At 36.2% G+C, this 21,820-nt stretch overlaps 2 long non-coding RNA genes across 2 annotated transcripts; both read right to left on the reverse strand.

Moving 5' to 3' along the window:
* Positions 1-2,245: 2,245 nt before the first annotated feature.
* LOC139734843 (uncharacterized) lies at positions 2,246-5,134 on the reverse strand. Its single transcript, XR_011711182.1, has 3 exons — positions 5,059-5,134; positions 3,186-3,311; positions 2,246-2,340 (listed from the first exon to the last, which is right to left on the reverse strand). It is a non-coding gene; the product is annotated as an uncharacterized lncRNA (long non-coding RNA).
* A 2,707-nt stretch (positions 5,135-7,841) lies between these two features.
* Positions 7,842-12,008, reverse strand: LOC139734844 (uncharacterized). Its single transcript, XR_011711183.1, has 4 exons — positions 11,936-12,008; positions 11,298-11,348; positions 10,572-10,625; positions 7,842-7,977 (listed from the first exon to the last, which is right to left on the reverse strand). It is a non-coding gene; the product is annotated as an uncharacterized lncRNA (long non-coding RNA).
* Positions 12,009-21,820: the final 9,812 nt, after the last annotated feature.

A 21,820-nucleotide genomic window follows, 5' to 3' on the forward strand; every position in this document is an offset into this window, starting at 1 on the left:
ATAACAACAACTGCAACACTCAATCTAATTTCAACATAAATCGATTGACTTCGTTTTTATTTTTTTTTTATTCATTGTTACAAGGTGCGTAAAAGTACTGAAATTATATACGTGCAAAAGCTGTTTGTATATATACATGTAATATGATATATGGATAATTTTCATGACATGGGTAAAAGCTGGAGTATATGTATAAGACGCATGGGTGAAATTGAACCAGGATTCTCATTGTATTTATAATAGGTAAAAATGAGACAGTTCAGTCGAGTCAATGGCAGAACGTTTTCGCTGGGCTTTAAATGTTAAGATGAATGACAAATTGATCTCTATACAACAATTAAAAGTTACAGAAACCACCACATAAGCCTAAACCAATAAGTTGCAGGAATAATTCGCCAAAAGCCATGAACAGCAACAACAACAACATCGATATCTAAATGGTAGAAACTAAAAGAAAAATTATCAATTTTTTTTTCTCTACTGTTAAAAACTGTCCGCCATGATGAACTTGCCAATCATCAATAGGCCAGTCATATTGAAAGTTATCAAAACACTACTTCACAGTCGGGAAATTTGATGAGTACAAAATCTTGTCCAGAGGACTTCTGTAAAAGCCCAACTAGGAAATATTGTGCAAAAGATCCATGCGTTGTCTACTGCACTTGATTTTCTTTTCCACCTAACACAATGTTCTGTCTCTTATAAAAATGTATGGGGTTATCCCATGAGACCAACACCCACGAATCATGGAGCCCACGAGTTCGACATTGAAAAGGGTCCATGAATCATATGGCCACGAGTCATACAGCCCATGAGTTCGAAACTACGTTATAAGAAACAGCCCACGAGTTCGACATTACATTCCTGGGCTTAATTTGTCAGTCTCCCGCGCCTTGTTTGCTTGGTGTCGAACTCATGGGATGTATGACTTGTGGCTTGTATAGCTCGTGGACTGTATGAGTCATGGGCTGTACGACTTGTGGGATACATGTATATGATTCGTGAGTGTCGAACTCATGACATGCACAAAAAAAAAATGCAATGCGTTGACAATTACATTTGTTTCTTCATATACAACCATGTCTGTGGAAGGAGAATGAACAAAACTGAAATGCATCATCAATATTGCTTTCTAACAGACTAATTTAAATATCGTTTAAAAACGATAACTTCACCATCATTTTACAAAATGAGATTTCGTACATACGCATATCCTTATTATGGACTTCTTAAATATGTAAATGTATATTTTCAAGTATGTACGCTAATTTTCACATTCTGACACACTTTGACTCGTGTACAACTTCGTTTCGAAGGGTATACTATACATCAAGAAAAAAGGAATATAATATTATATACATAAATATACATGTGGCCGTGCACTACAAAACATGAAAAAGTCGCACCCCTCGATTTTACGTGAGGACTCAAGAAAGGTGAAACGGGTAAACCAAGTCAATTTTGAGTTTTCCATATTTTCTGAAAGAGCTGTTCTTAGTCTACATTACTCTTGACTTTGGGGTTATAAATTGAATGGGAAAGTGGGTTTTCAGCAGTTTTTTTCTACAACCCCCTTTTGGCAGAGTAGTATGATTAGGTTTTTCTTGGAGGCCCCTTAAATTTCTTGAAAATCCTTTGGACGCTCTTCACTTTCAACTCTGATAACTTTTTGAAGGTGGAAAAATTAACAAAGAAATGGGATTCCATCGGGATTCCAACTCGAGACCTCCGGATGCTAGCCCAGTGCTCTACCGACTGAGCTATAGAAAGCCCTAGTTCAGTGTTTTAAGGATGATGCTACTGCTTTGAAAATTGACATTAATCATGGACAAAATGTGTTGATAGAGCATGCTCAATTTCAGATTAATCCAATAATACCTTAATTGTTGTTGCTACAGTGGTTCACATCATATTTTTGTCCCATTCATGGCAGAGGTAGAACGGCTTAGTAAAGATTAAGCGCTTGAAAAGACCCTGTACTTCAGAGCCACTTTTTTCAGTTCTCTTTCAGAATTTGCCCGTAAGAATCCATCCTTTGGCGACTTTTTGTTGGTTTTGTAGTAGAAGGTCATATATATATATATATATATATATATATACATATATTATGTATTTCCATTCCAAAGGTCCGAGTGAAAGAGTTCGCACTTTAAACTAGCACCGAGAGTAAATCATTACGGCATCATATCATTTCGTCAACAACTTACATGCACATTCTATTACGACATATTTTCAAAAGACTTCTATTGAGTTTGGATCACACCGAGCTGATTTCAACCATAGGAAGCGCATCTGTAGGCTATTCGCTGGCTAGTTCGGTAGTATATCCTGTAAATCACTCTGGATTTAGAAGGCAAAAATGAGGAGAAATGTAAACACTATACTTATTCATGTTTCATTACTAAAAAGTAATGGGAATAATAAATATCTACGGCTGATTCAAAATGATGAGAAGTTAGACTTGATTTAGAAATGCTTACTCACTGAAAACAAAAAAGAAAGATAAATGATTATTTATTCAACGCATTCATTCAAATTATCTTTCAAATCTTTGCTCTCTGTGTCTTTCCAACATAATGCGCTAACAGCGTATACGATATCTAGTGTATTATACCTTCCGTAGACCTGACATTTTCAATTTCCTTTGTTAAAGATTTAGTCGATTTTGATAAGTGGCGAAGGCAAACAAAGATCCCCATTTCAATGATAATAATAAAAGAGTGGTGTCAATTTCAAGGGATGAGTGATTCCAGTAAAATCTTCCCTAATGGTGGCGTTATATTGCCCTGAAATTGACACAAGATCACCATACAAACATAGAATTGTCATTTGAACGAACATTTGCAAGACCTTAGGGGTACCTCATGGTTTGCTAAATACTTTGAAACCGCTCACGGATTCGGAGAAACCCCATCATCATACGATGACTCAAAATGGTTTCAAGAATAACCCAAAGTTTATACCATCCAGGGACGGACCATTTACAGAATTAAGGGGGAGCGCGTGCTCCCCCCCCCCTCCATTTTTTTTGCTTTTTTTTTTAAACAAAAATTAAAGGGCTCCCATTAAGTGCGCCCACGCCTGGATCCGCTACTGCGATCTGAGATGAATTTGCGTCTGTCTCTGCTCAATTTTGGGACAGTGCAACGCCTGCATTAGTAAACTATCAAGTCGGTTCTACGTACCTTGCCGATTCACATGTTTGTAACCACTCTGGATACCCGCATGATATTCTGTATCTCTGTATGACCGGCTGCACGTAGGTCACTGCAAAGATTTGTCTGTATGACTGAAATGTGCACCAGTTAGGCCTAAAAAACACACACACACAGAGAGAGAGAGAGATTGGTGAAAATTTAAGAAGTTTACCAAGCACATCTGAAAGTGTATATGTTTACTCCTCTTTAACAAGAAAATATAATATCTAAATGATAAAAAAAGGACAAATCTCCTTTTAAGAGTATATTTGTTTCTTAATTGGGAAAAATTCCCAAGTATAAGCGTAAATTGAGTGAATGTACAGTTTGTAGTAACGTCAGGAACTGTTGTATAGTCTTCTCATCAAGCGATGGAGGCACCGAGAATTTAAAACTTCTTTAACTTTTGAATGATGTGTCCGGCTAGTTCCTCAAACTAACTCATATGCTCTACTTATATTGCTTCATGCACTCAATCCACATAAATATTTACATAATTCTCCCCTTTCAATAACTTTGACTTATCACACTCCTAATATGTGCAGTTGTTAATGGGTTATTTTTTTTTTCTTGTGTGTGCGTGTGCGTTCGTTTGTTTTAACAGACAAGCCCAACCCAAATCTATAACAAAACACACCCCACACACATTAACAAATGGAAAGGCTGACATTAATGTGATGTTACAATCTCATTGATCAATGTTAATTCAAGACAATTCATTATAATTAAAAACATAATTATACTAATTGATCAGTCTGCTAGACTCCGATATGATGCTATAGTATACAAATAATGACTGCTATGAGGGGCACAGTTAAAATTATGGTTTTCACATCACCGAGGGCCTACATAATTTTAACTGTGCCCCGAATGTCAAGCTGTCATTATTTGTTTTATATACCGAAAATATAGATTCTTCTTATCTGATTGGTTAAAAGGTTACCTGAATTAAACAAGGACTAAGCAAAGGTCAATCGTCTGCGAACGTGAATGAAAGGTCAAATTCATCGCGACCTGTGACCGCTAGTCTCTTTTACAGCACGCTGATGGAATGCGCGGCGGTCGTATCATTGGTGCGTACATAAGCGATCTATGTGTACGGGGTCGCGACTGTCTCCAAACCTATTTACAGGGCACAGTTGATTTGGGGCACAGCTATTTTCATGACTCCACTTTTAATCAATCAGATGAGAGGATTCTATATATGAGGTATAAAATTAATGATAATCATAGTCAATAGATTATGTTTTAAAAACGTGGGTTAAAGGTTGCCACTTTTTCATCCTTTCATTTCCAAACTCCTGAGTTACATGAAAAAAAAAAAAAGAACACTAATGTCATGCTCAGCCATCGTGCCTTTAGAAACTACAATGATAAAAAAGAAAATTGCAGGACGACTATTGAACAATTAATAGCAATGATAACAGTTCACATTCAAAGAACTTGTCAGCAGTTTTTTTTTCTTGTTATTTATTAAACCCGAAGATCTTACGTGAATATATAAAACTAAGCGAGGCACATAATCCAGGCAAGGTTCCATAGAAAATGCATTTAACCTTGTTTTTGGATATATGCTATGTTTTTGATGGTTTCTTGTCAATTCGAGGGTGTTGACCCCAAATTGATTCCAGATTGATGCCACAGCATTAGTATATTTTATTATCTTATAATTGATTTTATTCTAAAACACCATGTTTTAATATAACTTTTATTTTTAAACCTGACAGGTCAGAAGACGCGATTATCTATTTTAGCTTCAAAACAACAATACAAATGCCTCAAATAAACAGCGATTAATCGATGACATTGCATAAATGCCAATACCCTTTCCTGCTTTTTCAAAAGTTGATCGAGAACTTACCATGATGAGTGGTAACGGAAACATGTGTTAAAGTCAACACACACAAACCCTCTCGCACAGCCTCGCGGACACTTGCCTGGAAAAATAAAAGATGCGATATATTTTGGTGTAGAGAATGGTTCATGTGGTGTGTAGTGTCAATATTAGAAGGGATCTTTTTTTTTTTTTTTAGCAGAACTAAAAGTCCAAAACATAATATGAGTTTGTAAAGTTATATGCAATAGATGTTATTTAAACTTCGACTAATCATTCTGTGATGTAGGCCTATTAATATGTCCTGATACTGCAATCGTAGCCGCGAACTTAATGTACGTGATTGTCCATACGGTAACCGTGAAAATAATTGATGTCGCCGTAGATTGACGAAAAATTAGGATGTTTGTAACTAATGTTGGTAGATATTATTGTCTAGGTTTATTTTTTCATTGGCCCTGACATTAACCTGGAAGTCAGACACTGTAAATGACAGCGGAACAAACAAACGGAATTCTTTGAAATTTCAGGCAGGAATATCACTTTCAACGTAGAATTGTACGATATCAACGTTGATTTAACAATGTAACAAATAAATTGGAATTAAACTGCAGTAAACCTAAAGAGATAACATTAGAATGGTATGCTGATTGGTACACAAGCATTGCAGTCTGGAATTTACTTCAGTATTTTAAACCTTACACATGAGCCAAAGGAAAGGGTCAAGAGACAAGTCCATCATATACTTGAGTCTACGAATAACATTTTAGATAATTCATACTCCACTTCCTCTTCCTTACTCTGATATACAACAATTTCATTTTGGTAAACCTTACACTTTCAGCCTCATGAATCATTACTGTTATTTGTGAACGAGAAATTATTGGAACTTTTGCCTCCACACAAGTATTGGCCTAATTGTTCGGGTACTGAGGTACGACTACCCTCATCTTTACCAGTGTATTCATGTTTTGTCTTTTCTTTTATTAATTGGATAATTATTTGCGCACAATAGCATTTTACACTAGACGTCATGCAATCTCTTCGTTTGTATGAAACACATTTAAGCTTTTCTTTATGTATTTCTTTATGATAGCAATGATTGATAGAATAAAAAAGCAAGGTAAGTATCAAGTTATTCGATGGATAAGCTCAATGTGACCAGGAATAACTGAAAACGTCTTAATATTCTGTTATTTACCAAACATAAGATCTCAGGGTCATTGGTTATCGCTTTACTTTGTAGATATTCGACCCCTCCTTTTCTTTGTATATATATTCCTAAGTATTCCTGAATCATGTTATACGATACTTTTTTAACGGAGTATTTCAGTATCGGCCCGGGGCTGTTTATGTCTATGATTTTATGAATTTGCTTGTACGTCCCTATTACATGACTTACTGTATTGGCACTGCGGTCCATAGAAGCCTTGTGGACATATGCATGTACCTGCACCAACGCACCTTCCACCATTTAGACACAATCGTCGGAAATATGCTGGGAAGATTATTCAAAATATACATTCAATTTTCATAAACACTTATCTAATTCATATTTTCGTGTTTAAAAACCTTATCTCATCCAATGCTAGAAATCGTAGACACGTAATAACAGTAGTAGTAGTAGTAGTAGTAGTAGTAGTAGTAATAATAATAATAACAATAATAATAATTATTATTATTATTATTATTATTATTATTATTATTATTATCATTATCATCATTATTATTATTAATACTATCATTATTTTCATTGTTATTATTACACTTATATGGCGCTTTATACTGGTGTTTCTAAGCGCACTGGTGCTATTCGTACAAAAATACTAGAAAACACAACATTAGGACAATGCAAAACCAACATTACAGTCATAAAAAAAGAAGAAAAAACAACACATGTGATACAGTGACTGACTGTCTGCGCCTCCAGAAAAAAAAAAATACAACTGATTAAACAGGTGAGTTTTGCAAAGGATTTTAAATGATTCAATAGATGAGGTATTCTGAATATGAAGAGGGAGTTTATTCCAAAGGGTGGGGACAATGGAGGCGAAGGCACGGTCACCACAAAGGTTTCTGTACGTGGGCCATAATACATTGTCACCATTGTTTTGTCTACTGCCCAATACATTATTCTTTTGTTGGTCCCTCGCAGTATGGAGTCTGATACTACCATCACTTGTAATAGTGTCGTGTTTATGTCTCATTGTCCCACTGTGAATTTTGGCTATACAGTCTTCTTATAATCCTTCTCTTAACATTGCTACTATAGCCTGTTCCTTTTACAGAGGGCAGCTGTAGCCCGCTGGGTGAATTTTTTAATGATATTTCTGTGCATAAACCAATGTAAGAATTGTAAGCTGATGGAACCAGCTGATGGCATCAGTAGTTCACCTAATTTGCATATTCATGGTTACGAACACCTAACGACAAACTTACAAAACTGACAATGTGATCCGAAATAGCCTCGTGGACACAGACATTCATCTGCAGGGCCAACGCACCTTCCACCATTTAGACAGACTCGTCGGCAGTACGCTGGGGAGTAAAGGAAAAATATATTTTTATGTACACTAAGAAATTAATAGTTCCATTTTTTTTTTCTTGACAGTTGGATTCGGAGTTCTTCTCGAAAACACGTCATTTAAAAAAATTCAGAACATAGATAAGTAGTATACAAGAGACAAAATTAAGCAAGCAAACAAACAAACAACAAAGTTCTCCAACATATCCGGAAATCAATTTAACAGGAAGAAGTATACAGCAAACCTTTGCAACTGTTGTATTGTCCGCAGGTTTGGTGCTGCAAAGCAATACTGCGACCGTTCTTGCAGTCGGAAATTTTGGTTTCAGGTTTACAAACGGCATAGCGGAACCGAGTACCCGTCCCGCATGATCGACTGCAAGCAGTCCACGGTGACCACCAGGTGTCATCTTCGGTAGACACTGAAGACAAGACAAAACAAACAAACAAACAAACAAACAAACAAACAAAACGGAATGATGACATTGAAGCTGGAATCTCAAATGAAAGAACAATTCCTTTAAAGACAGTAAGAATTTCCCGAGTTTTGAAGGCATTATCTACAATTTGCATATGAAATAAAAACCTAGCTTGATAGTGCTTCAAAATAGTTCTAAAATGTGAGTTAGTGATAGAAACAACCAATGTATAAACTTGTATTAGTATAATCAATATCAAATATTGCTTAATATATTTAAAAAATGTAAACAACAGATATGATAACATTGTTTCTAGACTAAACCGTCTACACTTATAGATCATGTAGATTATTAAGAAAAAAATGATATCTCCTAATATTTCAGGCTTATCTGCAACATTTTTATGTCGTAGGATGTTTTGTGATACAATTGACCTATACATAATATGCACCAAATAAGATAATTTCAACATTTTTTGTTTTTAGACCACTGCTCCCAATGGTGCATAGTACCTTTAAACGATGAACGGGATGAGCACGTCAAAATATTATTGAGTATCAAACCAGATTACACTAAAATGGCGTCACTGTAAATTGGTTGCAAGGAATTTGTCATTTCAAAGTTTTGACATCATTGTCCTCATATCCAAATTGCAATTTTGGGTTATGTGGATTTCTTTTTTATCAAGTAGTATCACACCAAGTATGACGATCATCGAACTTGTCCATAATCCTACGGTTGATTTTATTGTTATAGAACAATCCGAATTTGCTGCCTAACTTTCAACTACGTCAAGGCAAGTGGAAATCTAATGCAACTACAACATTTGCCATGGAGCTACAACCATTGGAACGAGTTCCTTGCTTGCAACAAGTTTGTACATTTACAATGGGCCGAATGCATAAAACAAGCAAAAGCACAAGCTCGTCTAGCAGAAGGTCTAGCCCAAGCAATTGCTTAATCCATATGCATAAACTTTTGCTTGTGCTTATACCTTTTGCTTGACCCGCACAAGCAATTGCTTGCGTTTTCAACAAAAGGGTCGTCACGCCTGTGCGAACACAAGAACAAAGGAGTGTGGCAGCACGTATTTGAAAGGGCATAATGTGTGCGGAAACATTTCCTGACATACACGGTGACATAGCAGAAGAGCTATGAAATGACACTCATAAATGCACACACAGAAGCACACACACAAGTGTACACACACATGTATTACTGGCTGATTCCCATCCCTGCTTACAGCAGCCCGGATCTTCCAGATCGCACGTGGAGCGGGTCTCTTTGCTCTCCACCGAAGTCAGACATCTTACCTGTTTTTCATCACATTTTACGTGCTAACCACTAGACATTCCCGTTGTTGAAATGAAAAAGTTTTTTACTCTACTTATGAGTAATTTCTTGTAGATTTATACCACTCCTTCACAAGTGTGGTTTTTCTTTCATGAATATGAAAATGATACTTAAAAGGGAACGTCCCAGCTAAGCAAAAGCTCAAGCTCATTTTATAGAGCTTGGAAAATCGTAAGCAATTGCAAGCAAGAACTAGCAAAAGGTATGTTTTATACATACGTTTTTAAGCAAATGCCTGGTCTCTAAGCAATTGCTTGCGGGCAACAAGCAACTGCTTGTACTTGCTAGCAAAAGCTTCTGCTCGCAAGCAATTGCTCGTTTTTATGCATGCGGATTCGAGTAAAAGGCTAGCACAAGCAATTGCTAGCATTTATGCATTCGGCCCAATGTACCCTTGCCTGTACCTAGACGTAACGTGAGACAAGCTGGTGATATACCGGTAACACGTTTTGGATTTTTTTCCATCAACATTTTCAATATCGATGTTTAGTCTTTGACATTAAGTAAAAACTGGGCACTCAGCTGCTGTGGACGTGCCTATGGAGTTTGTTTCCTTGACAACTAAAAAGCGTATAAAGACATTTTAGAGATATAATGCTTGTGGCATAGGGTGAAGGTTGTCAGGAATTAATGTCCTTCCGCCTCTTTGGTTTGTAGCCTTCTTGCTATATCCAGCGATGACGCTACATTGGATTCATTTAGGATCTGAAAGGAAACTTTCCACAAACTTCACGTAAAAGCAACTTTTTTCTCTGGTTGTCCGTTCGGGTCAAGAAATTCAATCCTTAGTGGCCCCGGGCCACTGATATATTGTTTAATATATATATATATATATATATATATATATATATATATATAGTCAATATAATTTCTACATATATATATATTCTATATATATGAAGAGTTTGTTTGCAAAAACCGATACGTCCATTTTTGAAGATTTTGAAGTACGGTCTTTGTCTTAAAGTACAAAATAATACCTTTTAAATGATATATTGGTCACTACATATAAAGGTATATTTTTGAAGTAATGGTCAAAAGAAGCAAACATTTTCTTATTATTCTCTTTATATTTCTTGATCTTTAATGGCAAATATCTCCATTTGACAAATATGGACTTATCGGTTTTTGCAAACAAACTCTTCATATATACATGTATAAATTAATCCAGGGAAATCAGGGATATGATGTGGATAGTTTTGATTTGTTGTTGTTGTTTTCACGTAGTACAAATTTACACATACTTGTATTCATGTCCGGCACTTTTGGTACGTCTGGTTTTGTCTGGTATGCATATTCTAAGTCATGAAAAGAGAAAAAAAAAAGATATATTGCAGTTCAATACAATACGATAACTCCGGTGAAGTTAACATATACAACGAAGTTCAAATCTGGCACTAAACCGCCACCAAAATCATCCCACCAATCCCGGAAAAAAATAAAGCCCATGCATCACTACTCCGAAAGCGTATATCACTTTCTTCTTCTTCTTCTTCTTCTTCTTCTTCTTCTTCTTCTTCTTCTTGTTCTTGTTCTTGTTCTTGTTCTTCTTTCTTTCTTTCTTTTTCTTCCCATTGAGAAGTACCATCTAGTACGACAATCAGTTATAATCAATGTATACATACCATTGCCATAGTATGGCACCAAGAAGCTCACATTGGATCAGATACAAACTGATGTACCAAATCAAGTAACCACTATACCATCCAATCAACTTTTCACCAAACACGAAACTCCCAATCCAGTAATGACTTTAATTGCTGCGAAATAAAATTATAGTACATGTGCATTATAAACAAGCACCCCCCCCACATATATATATATATATATATATATATATATATATATGCAAACATATTTCATTTCATTTCATATATGTATACATGTTGTATATATATATATATATATATATATATATATATACAATACTATATTTTTTTTTCCTTTTCAGAGTGCGAGATAGCACATACCTGTCTTCATATCTGGAACTTTTGGTTCGTCTGTTGTGTGGTGTGGATATTCTATGTGATAAGAACGTGATATTACAGTTTACAAGTCGTGAATTGTGTGCAATGTCAGCACTATACAAGGAAGTAAAAATTGGCATTAGACTAACACCAAATCATCGAACCAATCCCGGAATAAGACATAAAAAACCCCACCACACTTCCGACATATTCATTTTGGCTCGTGGACAAGTATACTATGAGACAGTTCGATCAAATAATACAGCTCTATGGATCAACTCTATTTCCTCATCAGTACCCTATGGAAATAAAAACCAGTGTGTAATGTACATACACACACAAACGTGAACGTAAACTCCACCCCCCCCCCCCACACACACACACATTCACCGTGGATTATTCTTGTACAAACGCAAAGACGTAATCATTCTTAATCATGAAGTAGCTATTAACAGACACCACAGCTTAAAATCCATATCAAAATAATGTGCAGATCGATAAGTATATGATATACTTCTGAGCAACTTTTGATAGCTCAGCGTAATATAGTATTGTTTTGATAAAACAAATAAGCTAAATAATGTTTCAATTAGTTGTTTGCATATCTACTTATCTCACAAAATGTAGAATATGACACATACCTGTCTTACCGTCTGTCACTAACGGTACGGTCGTGCCTGTGCTTTGGAAAGGCGTATCATCGGTCATGGTTGACAACCCTTTGGTAAGAATGCCATACATTATTTTCATGAAATTATTCTATTGCTTATATTCAAGATACGTAATGTATGCAGAAAGAGAGATAATAGGGTGTGAGATACTGACACGTTTGCATGAATGCAAGGACATGTTTATCAAAAAAGAGCACATCAACAGATCAAGGCACTTTTTTGTTCTAATTATTGCTACAAGTGTATTTCATCCCTGCATTGACTTCAGCTCTATAGAGCATGGATGTTGGTACTGTACGATTCATAACATTTGTACCCAAGTTACATCTTATTTTTTACCAGTTGCCCATTCACATTATATGTTTTTAATCAAGAGCAAGTAATTGCAGATGAACACATGAATCATAGGCATGAACAAACACTTGTGCGTGAGTGGCCCGGGATGTTGCACTATTGACAGACACCACGACTACGAATTCAGTCTCTATATAATTTGCTCGTCAATGGGTGAATAATGCAATTGCTAGTAATCCTAAATCTTAGACTCAAATATGAAATTGTGCCGATGGAAATTAAGCTTCAAGATGTCATTTGCTTATTTACGTTTCTTTATTTGAACTTACACACACCTGGAGTGCTCTTCGTCACTATCGGTAGAACCGTGGTTGTACTTGTGGAATCTGTATTATGAAGGACATGATGAAGAACCCTTTAATCGCCATTAAATGATAATCGCTTCAATTGGTTGCACACAATCATAGGCTGATAGGCAACTAAAGACAGCAGGATATTAGATCAGTGCTCCACCACGTAAGTATATTGACACGTTGACGTCTACGGGTATTAAAATTCACGCGTTGCCAGATGAGCGCCTTATTAATGGTCCCCCGTTAGCCAATGCCAAAGTACAATTTATCGTAAAGTTCTAATCTTATTGTATACACTCTTTCATTTCACATAATTTTACTCATCTTATTTTCTGTTATCAAAGAAATTGTATATGTTTTTGTCGAAATATGCAAAAAAAAAAATGAAATGGAAATAGAATGCAAGCATAAGAGTGAAGTTCGAAGACTATCATGCTTCATTTCGATGCTGCTCTCATCCAGTACAAACTTTCAGGTACATCTTACACAAAGTAAGAGGTCGTCACATACCTGTCGTCATCTTCATCACTGTTGGCACCACGTCTCTTGTTTGATTTGCACAATCTATATGTCAAAGAGGTATAACACATCATGGTATCTCTGACTAATGGTGTAACAGTAATGCTATGCAGATACACATAAACGAAAGTTCAACACTTTTCAAAAGCATGACATGAATTGTTCATATTTGAAATCCTTAGAGGAGAGAAGGAAAATGAACCGATGTTTCCACCACAAGATAAGAACACACAAAAAAAAAGTACATGGGTTTTCGCAGTATGCGCGTAAATATTTGCGGAATTTGGCCGAATACGAGTTATATTTTGTTAATGGAATTGATTTACACATCAATTTTCCTTCTTTGAATCATCTACATTGTAATCTGCTTATTGATATTCTATGTGATATTACTGAAAAGAATTTGATTTATGTATGAAATTGTGTTGGAAGAAAAATAATTCAAACAAACAAACAAAAGAGAGTAAGGCGTGGATAATGATAATGAAGAGCTTGCTTCCAAATGGCGCTAAATCCATTGCGCGCTAAATTCATCGTTTTGCAATGGATTTAGCGCCTTTTGGATGCAGGCTCTTCTATGTATAAATGATGATTTGATAGATTACTGACATACCCAATGGCAGAGGAACTCTTGGTGGGGGAGACGAACAGCTGCATGTTGTTACACCTCTCTTAAAGCACACAAAGTCTAGACAAGTGAAATAACGTGTAGGGGGAGAAAGGTTGTCAGACTATCGTGTTAATGCTGTGTGCTATGGCAATATATACAAGGAAGTAAAAGTTTGTCAGTAGACGGCCACATAAATACCCCTAGAAATTAAGGAAAACATAAACCCCACCACACTGATACACGATGTATACTTCTCGGCTCATGTCAGTATCAACGAGACATTGTCTGTCTGTCAACATAGATGAAAAAAAAAAGCTCTTACACGAACTACGAAATCGCACATGTCTGTCTCCATCTCTGTCACTGTTAACTGGTTCAGTTTAGTTCAGTTGAAATTGTTTCCATTCGTTCACAAAAGCCGTAACGAAACACCAATTATACATTACACAATAATTACTTTTTCCATTTTCTAGACAATACATAATAAAAGTACCATGAAGTACTTACATATAATTTCATCAAATAACAAAAAAACAGCAATGTAATCTGGAAGATTGACCAAAAAAAAATGAATACATTGTATTAGAATGGAAAAAGTGGTCCACTGAAAAGCAGAGCTTGTAAGACGTGGGTCACTTGAGTGTGCAGAATCTTTATCATAGTGATAATGGCAAGTTTTACTATCCAGGGGCCAAGGAACGTGGGGGGGGGGGGGGGGGGGCTGCGGGCCGATGGGAGAGTCAAAGGTCAACGGAGCTCTCCTATCCCCTGGTTCCGAGTCCCCTGCTTCCAAATACATGTACTCATATATTGATCATCATAATGTACCCGGTGGAGCACACAGTGACTTCTTTTTTTTTAATGATAGATTGCGTGGTCTGCTTATATCAGTCCTTATAGTGAACAGGTAAAGTACACTGTAGTTCGGAAGTCATGGTGTACTATTAGAAACATGCGGGTTTTCATACAAATACACTGACAGCCTGAAAGAGCTTAAAGAGTTACTTTTTACAATATTTTTTTTGATGTTTAGATATGGGTATAAAATCATAATTTCAAGCGCTCACCTGCAAATGAAACGCAGACAAAAGAGACAGAACGACTGGTATCGATGTAGGATTTGTCTGCATAGAAATGAAAAAGATATGCTAGAGTGGGACAAAAATAGACAAGGCACACAAAAAATATTGAGAAAGAGGGGAGCATAATTAGGATGAAGAGAGAGATCGGTGCTTATTTACGTCGATGTGCTTATTTACGTCGATGTAGGGCAATTTGTCAATCAGTTGCAATGAAAACATCTCGACGAACGAATTTCATGAATTTGGAGATAGAGATCACAACAATTAGATGAATTTCAGACTTCTGCATTTGAACATCTATGCGTATAAGGTTATACTGGGTAAACAGAGTTTCATTATTCATATTGATTGGGATGAGGACATGGCAGTTTCATATTATATAACAATGCATGACTGGGTACTCAAGGAAGCAAAACAAAATAAAAAATGCATAAATTCTGCACAGCGGTGAACTTATTAGGCAAGTGGTATATATTGTAATGGAATATATCTTATACTTCGCTATAATATGTGAGCCCCCTATGTTATCATCATCCTTGTTCAGTTTAATAATGTCTCGGGGTTTTTCAGAGAATTGGTTCATAACTACTCTTCAGGAACCACAATGAATTCCAAAAATCTAAATAGGGCACTGTCATTTTATGTGCTAGCTATCACATTGTGTGAAAGTATATAAATCGTCTGCAATGCAATTCGATGGACATGTGGAACAAAGCATATCCGATTAGCGAATAGATGAACCATATAATTTGCCAGTGGACATAAGAATATTCAAAATGTCTTGCCTTCTATACGTTCGCAATATCAACCTTCCATACAAGCCCTACTCAGCATTGATTTTATTAGTTTTCATTTGGAAATAGTGATGATTACTTTCCCTACTGAATTCAATGTAAACTATGTAAGAATTCTATCGCGAAGAAACATCCTCCCCCTGCGTTGCGTTATGTACCAAATAACCCATAATTTTTGTCCATCATATTTAAGCAGTATGTTTCATGTGCGTGAAACCCCATATGTAACGAGATCTGGCAAACATAAACTCAAACTCCCCCAACCCAAAACTAATTATGGTATACGATCTTTGATCTATCGTGGCGCAAAATTATGGAATGACCTAGATATAATATATGGTAAATTTGTTTCAGTTGAGAGTTTTAAACGTTATTTGAAGACCATTCCAATTGCATTGAATGCTTTATATTATTGAGTTTATGGCATTTTGATTTGGTATAATGTACGAGATATTATTTTTGTTTAGCTCTTTTTTTTTCTCTCTCTCTTCTTTTTTTTTCCTTCCTACCTCTGATTTTTTTTTTTGCTCCTTATTGTTTGAGTTTTTTTTTCCTTATATGTACCTCGCGTATACTTATATTTGTTTACTGGTTCAGCTGAATTTGTGTATTTCTTGTACAGTCATTTTTTTCATTTGTTGTTGTTGTTTTTTACTACTCTCCCCTATTGAATGTTTTGTGTATTGTTATGTTGTTTTTACTTTGGTTGGACCCCTTCGAAAAACAGCAATTTGCTGAAAGGGCTATCCATCCCACAAGTGGTAAATAAATAAATACAAATACAAATACAAATACAAAATCCTGCATGTGTGTGTGTGTGTGTGTGTGTGTGTGTGTGTGTCTGTGGAGGGGTTCTTTGGCGAGGTGGGGTTGGAGAAAGTTTCCTTTAAAGTTTGGGTCAAGGGTCATGATTATGAGAAGACCCTCGGAAGTCATGGGCTTCTAGTATTTTTGTTGTTTTTTCGGCATTCCCTCCTCCCCCTCCCCCTCCCCCCCCCCCCCGCGATTCACTTCAGACCCAATTTATCAAATTTTCGGACACCAAGACTGAGAAGAATGAGACAAGCATCTACGTAAAATCGCAGGGTAAGATAATATCAATAAGACTCACCATGATGTTTCTCCTTCAGACTGTGTCATCGACGTCAGATCTGCACGTTCCATTGGATCTTTCACATCAAATCCACATTGATTACTTCCGTGTCGAGTACAATACATTCACATTAATATATAAGAACAACTTTTGATGTCTGTATACAGCAGGCTCATCACGCTCGTCTCCTCCCAGCTCTTCGTATGTGGGTGAGCTACCACATATACAGACTATTGGATGCACAGAGCTAGAGCTTCTGCGTGTATAGTGTGCAGTACCGGCAATGATCATGCTTCTGGTGTATGGCATAGGTGAACCACAGTTTTTATGCACTCGCCAGCATCCGCTCTTGACGCTATGGGCCAGATCTCTACACGTTATACATTCCAGTAGGCACATTTACGATCCCGCTAAAACATTTGGACATAATTCGACAGACTGCAACGTATTTCAGCAGCGTAAACATCTGCCTTTGACTCGAAGCTGAGTGGTTCTCCATATCCTTTTGCGCTGTAATCACGATGTTTGGAAATTCTTGACCTATATGTGAGTTTCAGGGGTAGCCTATGACAGCTACAGGGCCCGTGGAACGGTTTTTGATTCTATCTCCTTCAGGTCATACAGAATTTTTTTTATATTGTTCTTCTCAGGAGAAACAGATTGCGTGTTACTGTTCAAAGCATAAGTCTGAAGAAGATGTAGGCACACTACTAGAACTGCAGAGAAAACCCCCTGAATGGGCTATTGTGAACTCATGGGCGTCTCACAAGTTCTATTACTGCACTAGTTTTAAGTGTAATTCCGTAACATCAAAGGATGGAGAAAAAAAATCCATAGAAAGTAAAGGTTTCGTTAAAATCGGGTATGGAATTTAAAAGGAAAAGTCAAGTTATGAAGCCAAACAATGAAGCGTTCATTGTTTTTAAAGCAACAGTGACATAAGTATGTACTATACATAGCTCGCACATACTACTTTCTGGAATAAAAAATAGAAGATGACGTGTCAATGACCTCTAAAGTCTATTTTCTTTTAGTCTCTATTGCCCGACACATCACTACGCTAGATATCCAGTTATGACTGTAGGAGGTATATATATATATACAGTTATATATATCTATATATATATATATATATATATATATATATATATATATATGGTGTGTGTGTGTGTGTGTGTGTGTGTGTGTGTGTGTGTATTATTGTCTCATCAGATATTGGTGTCTGATAACTTCTTGGCATAACAAAGCTCCTGCTCGCTAAGCCAAAAATAAATTCCGCCCACAAACATAACAATAATAATTAAAACAACAAAATTGCACATATGCCCTTGCACCCTAACTCACGTCCTTTGCACTGATGCATTTTGTAGCTACCCTATTCGGTTACACAATTTGATACGTATTAAATGATTTGTTAAGAAGTATAAGCCATATGCTTTTCTAGAGGCCGCCATCATCTCAAGCTTCCGCTTAAGATGACGGTCTCCTGCATTTTATATGTATCAATTCGATTTAATAATCAATGTTGTTGTTTTTTTCAATTGTTTTTTGTACGATTTTGATTCACCTATACAATATTTCATTATTGGTACATTATATATGATATATTTACATTCATTTTGTGTTGGATATAATGTGAATAGTATTGGAAAATTGTTTAATATGTTTTATATACTTTGTGAAAGATGCAGAAATAAATCAAATCAAACCCTAACCCTAATCCTAATCCTCACATCAAACTAAATCTAAAACCCTATGACAACCCTTACCCTAACCCTAAGTCCTTGGAGAAAGTAAGACCGGAGCAATTGTCGCAGGAGCAAAAAGCGACTAGCTTTTTGTTGGACTCCCCTTCCTTTTTTTTCTTTTGTTCCTTCTGTTTGTTTGTTTTCTTTTTGTTGCTTTTGTTGTTTTAGATTGTTTGTTTGATTTTTTGATTTTTTGATTTATTTTTTATTTTTTATTTTTTATTTTATTTTATTTTTTTTATTTTTTTATTTATTTATCTATTTTATTATTATTATTTTTTTTTTTTTTGGGGGGGGGGGGGGTAATAGTGCTCTATATACCCGCAATCAACAGACACTCTAATCACTGAAGCCTGTATATACATGGTGGTGCTTTTGTTAAAGTGCGGCGATTGCATTCTTGTCGCTGTTACCGTACAACGTATAGTTCCTCTTGGGTATTTGGTAAGTCAGTGATTAGCATTTATCGAATAGAGAAGATATTTCTTCATGATCCGTCCAGGTTTTTCAAATGCTTTTGAGACAAAATTTATAATACGAAATCGAAGAACTTGAAGCCCTAGTCAGACCAGTCTCTATATCCCTGCCAACAAAAGTGTCATATTAATGAGTGACAGCACTTTGTGATATCAAATCGCATATGTCTGCACCTTTAAATTCTATCCATTTCCCCAATAACCATAGTCCACATGCGCAGTGGATATACGATAACCTTTATCTGCGGGGCCTATTTTGGCGCCGCTTCCCTATTTGCTGTACTGTTTATGTAAAAATGTTTCCCATTAATGTATTAATGGGAAACATAAAACGCCCCTCCAATCGGAAAACAGTAAACAGTTGTACAATTGTCCTGGTCTAACATGCGATCACGTTTGTCCAATTGCTAATTGTATTTGAATTGCTTGTTTGTTTGTTTATTTGTTTGTCTGTTTGTTTCATCTCCATCTGGGGAAGATGGCTTGATAGCCCGTATTCGGCCGCAATAGCTCGTCTTCCATGGGGTCCAGCTGGATGTAAGGCGGGACCACGTCACCGGGTTAAACACCCTGCTCTTTGCGGTGAGTAAATGAAGCGGGATCTTATACGTGCATGAGTTGTGACTCTCTCAAACACAGGACTTCAATTCTATGTCCTATCCGAGGGAGAGAGTGTCTTTGTCTCTTATTAGTGGGGATCGTATGATTACAAACAACATAGCCTATGTTAATATCACATGCACTATATAAGGAATGTATCCCCAGTGTTTGGTAGAGCATACCCAGATACTTTCTGCACACAACTTTACCAATGAGTAAAAGAATGCACTTTGACAAAGCGGGACACAATGTATATTTGGCATGCTTGCAACACATGCAGTGCAGTCGTGCTAATATCCCAATTCGTGGGAGAGTTAAACTTCACGTTTTAACACTATAGTTTATTTTATCAATTGTAATAAATCAAAACAACAATACACTTTTTAAAAGTGCTTGAAGGTATGAAAAAAAACCTTTCATAGCCATTTTGAATATTCGTGTGAGTGTGTTTGTGCGTGTGTGTGTGTGTGCGTGTGTTTGTGTGTTAGTGTGTGCGTTTGGGGGTATTAGTGCTCTGACCATTTCGCCATGACTTTGTATCATCTTCACGATCAATCAGTTACTACTTGCATATAACATACGTGCATAATGGCAATCTATACATTATCGCTAACGTTTACTTCTCAATTAGATTCTACGATAGTATAGATTGTTGACAGTTTGTTGTAAAGATGTTGGCAAAGTATAAAAAGTAAATGAAATATAATCATTACGCATTCATTTTGTTTTTCATTCGAGAGTTTATTCATATACGACCATGTTTGCAAATCATTCATGTATGACAATAGTTTACTGGATGTACTGTGATACACTTAAATATCAATTCATAAGGATAACAATTCAAACAGGTACAAGATGGGCTTTATCTATTTACACACCACTTAAAATTATTCAGTGCCCATGCTCGTCCTCATACTTTATGATAACACCAAAATGACATCACTGAATAGAGACATATTGCATTGTGTTACACTTTGAAGACGGCATGGGGACATCCTGGAACGCATAGAATCGAAAGAGATATTGAATCTCACACTGGAGACTATTTACAGGTACCAAGTTTCATGGTATGCTAGACACCCTATCCGATATTTAAAACAGCGTTTGTTTGTTTGTTTTTTGTTTGTTTGTTTGTTTGTTTAGGGCTTTTCTCAGAATATCAGCTTTCCTTACCGACATAGATGTGTAGTTGCAACGAGTGATTTTCAAATGCAATGCATTCCAAACAAAGGAAAGAGTGCAGCTTTGATATCCTCATTTTGGAATGGTAACACGTAGGAGAAAATCAGCAATTTCGATATCAATCTTTTTTAGACCACACATTATCTTATACTCCCCCACTCCCCCCCCCCCAAAAAAAAAAAAAATGCTAACAGCATGATATCTCATTCTCATAAGATTTGCCACAAGTCCCTTGGTTTCTCAGAGCAATGTAACGATATCATATTATCTGAATTGATACAAATTTGGCTGTTTACGAGCACTGTTATACCATACAGATGTCAGTTGTTACACAGATATCAGGACTACTAACATGCCACTACAGCAATTCGATTGCGGCAAGAAGTGGAATTGTGTGAAAAAAAAGTAGAGATGGCTCTAGCTTTTCACACTTTAATCAGTGAGCATGAAACTTTCTTGATATCAAGATTAATTTCCCTGGCATTGACCTTTGACCGTCAAGGTTAATTTTTTTTCTAATCTCAGAGCACTGATTAAACAATTATTCATTCTTTCGTTTTGTCAATTTTTACTCCCATTGGACCGTCCTGGTAAAAAACGAGTAAAAGGAGATTTATGTAAAAAAAATTCAGGGACCTGGATTCTATCTTATTCCATTTGTTTATTATACCTCTACCTTTTCATATGAATAGATTCACAACGTATATCTATTACTCTCCCAGCTAACTTTCAGTGACATTGCAAGTCGAGCCTTCAGCTCAATCGTCGTACCTAAATGATTATTTCCATTGATCTATCTTTGTATAAAGAGTACCCTTTGGTCGTTTATCCCGAATTTTCATCTTGTTACTTCATCAAAATTAGATTTTGTTCACCTTGACCTGTCTGCGTATCAATTTAACAATTCAACATTCAAAGATATAGTAAAGTAGTTTAAGATTTGTGATCTTTGACCTATGACCTGGTGATATTTTGCGCAAAATCTGCTATTCGCATCTGTACACCCTAAGTATTAAAAGGATCCATGAAGAATAATCTTAATTCGTACTGCTGAAGAGATGTAGAAAGAACGAACGGACGGACAACCTAAACTCAGAATGCCAC

This window comes from Diadema antillarum, unplaced genomic scaffold (assembly GCF_040938485.1).
Source record: "Diadema antillarum isolate AM-2024a unplaced genomic scaffold, OU_Dant_1.0 seq00000550_RagTag, whole genome shotgun sequence".
NCBI classification, from domain to species: Eukaryota; Metazoa; Echinodermata; class Echinoidea; order Diadematoida; family Diadematidae; genus Diadema; species Diadema antillarum.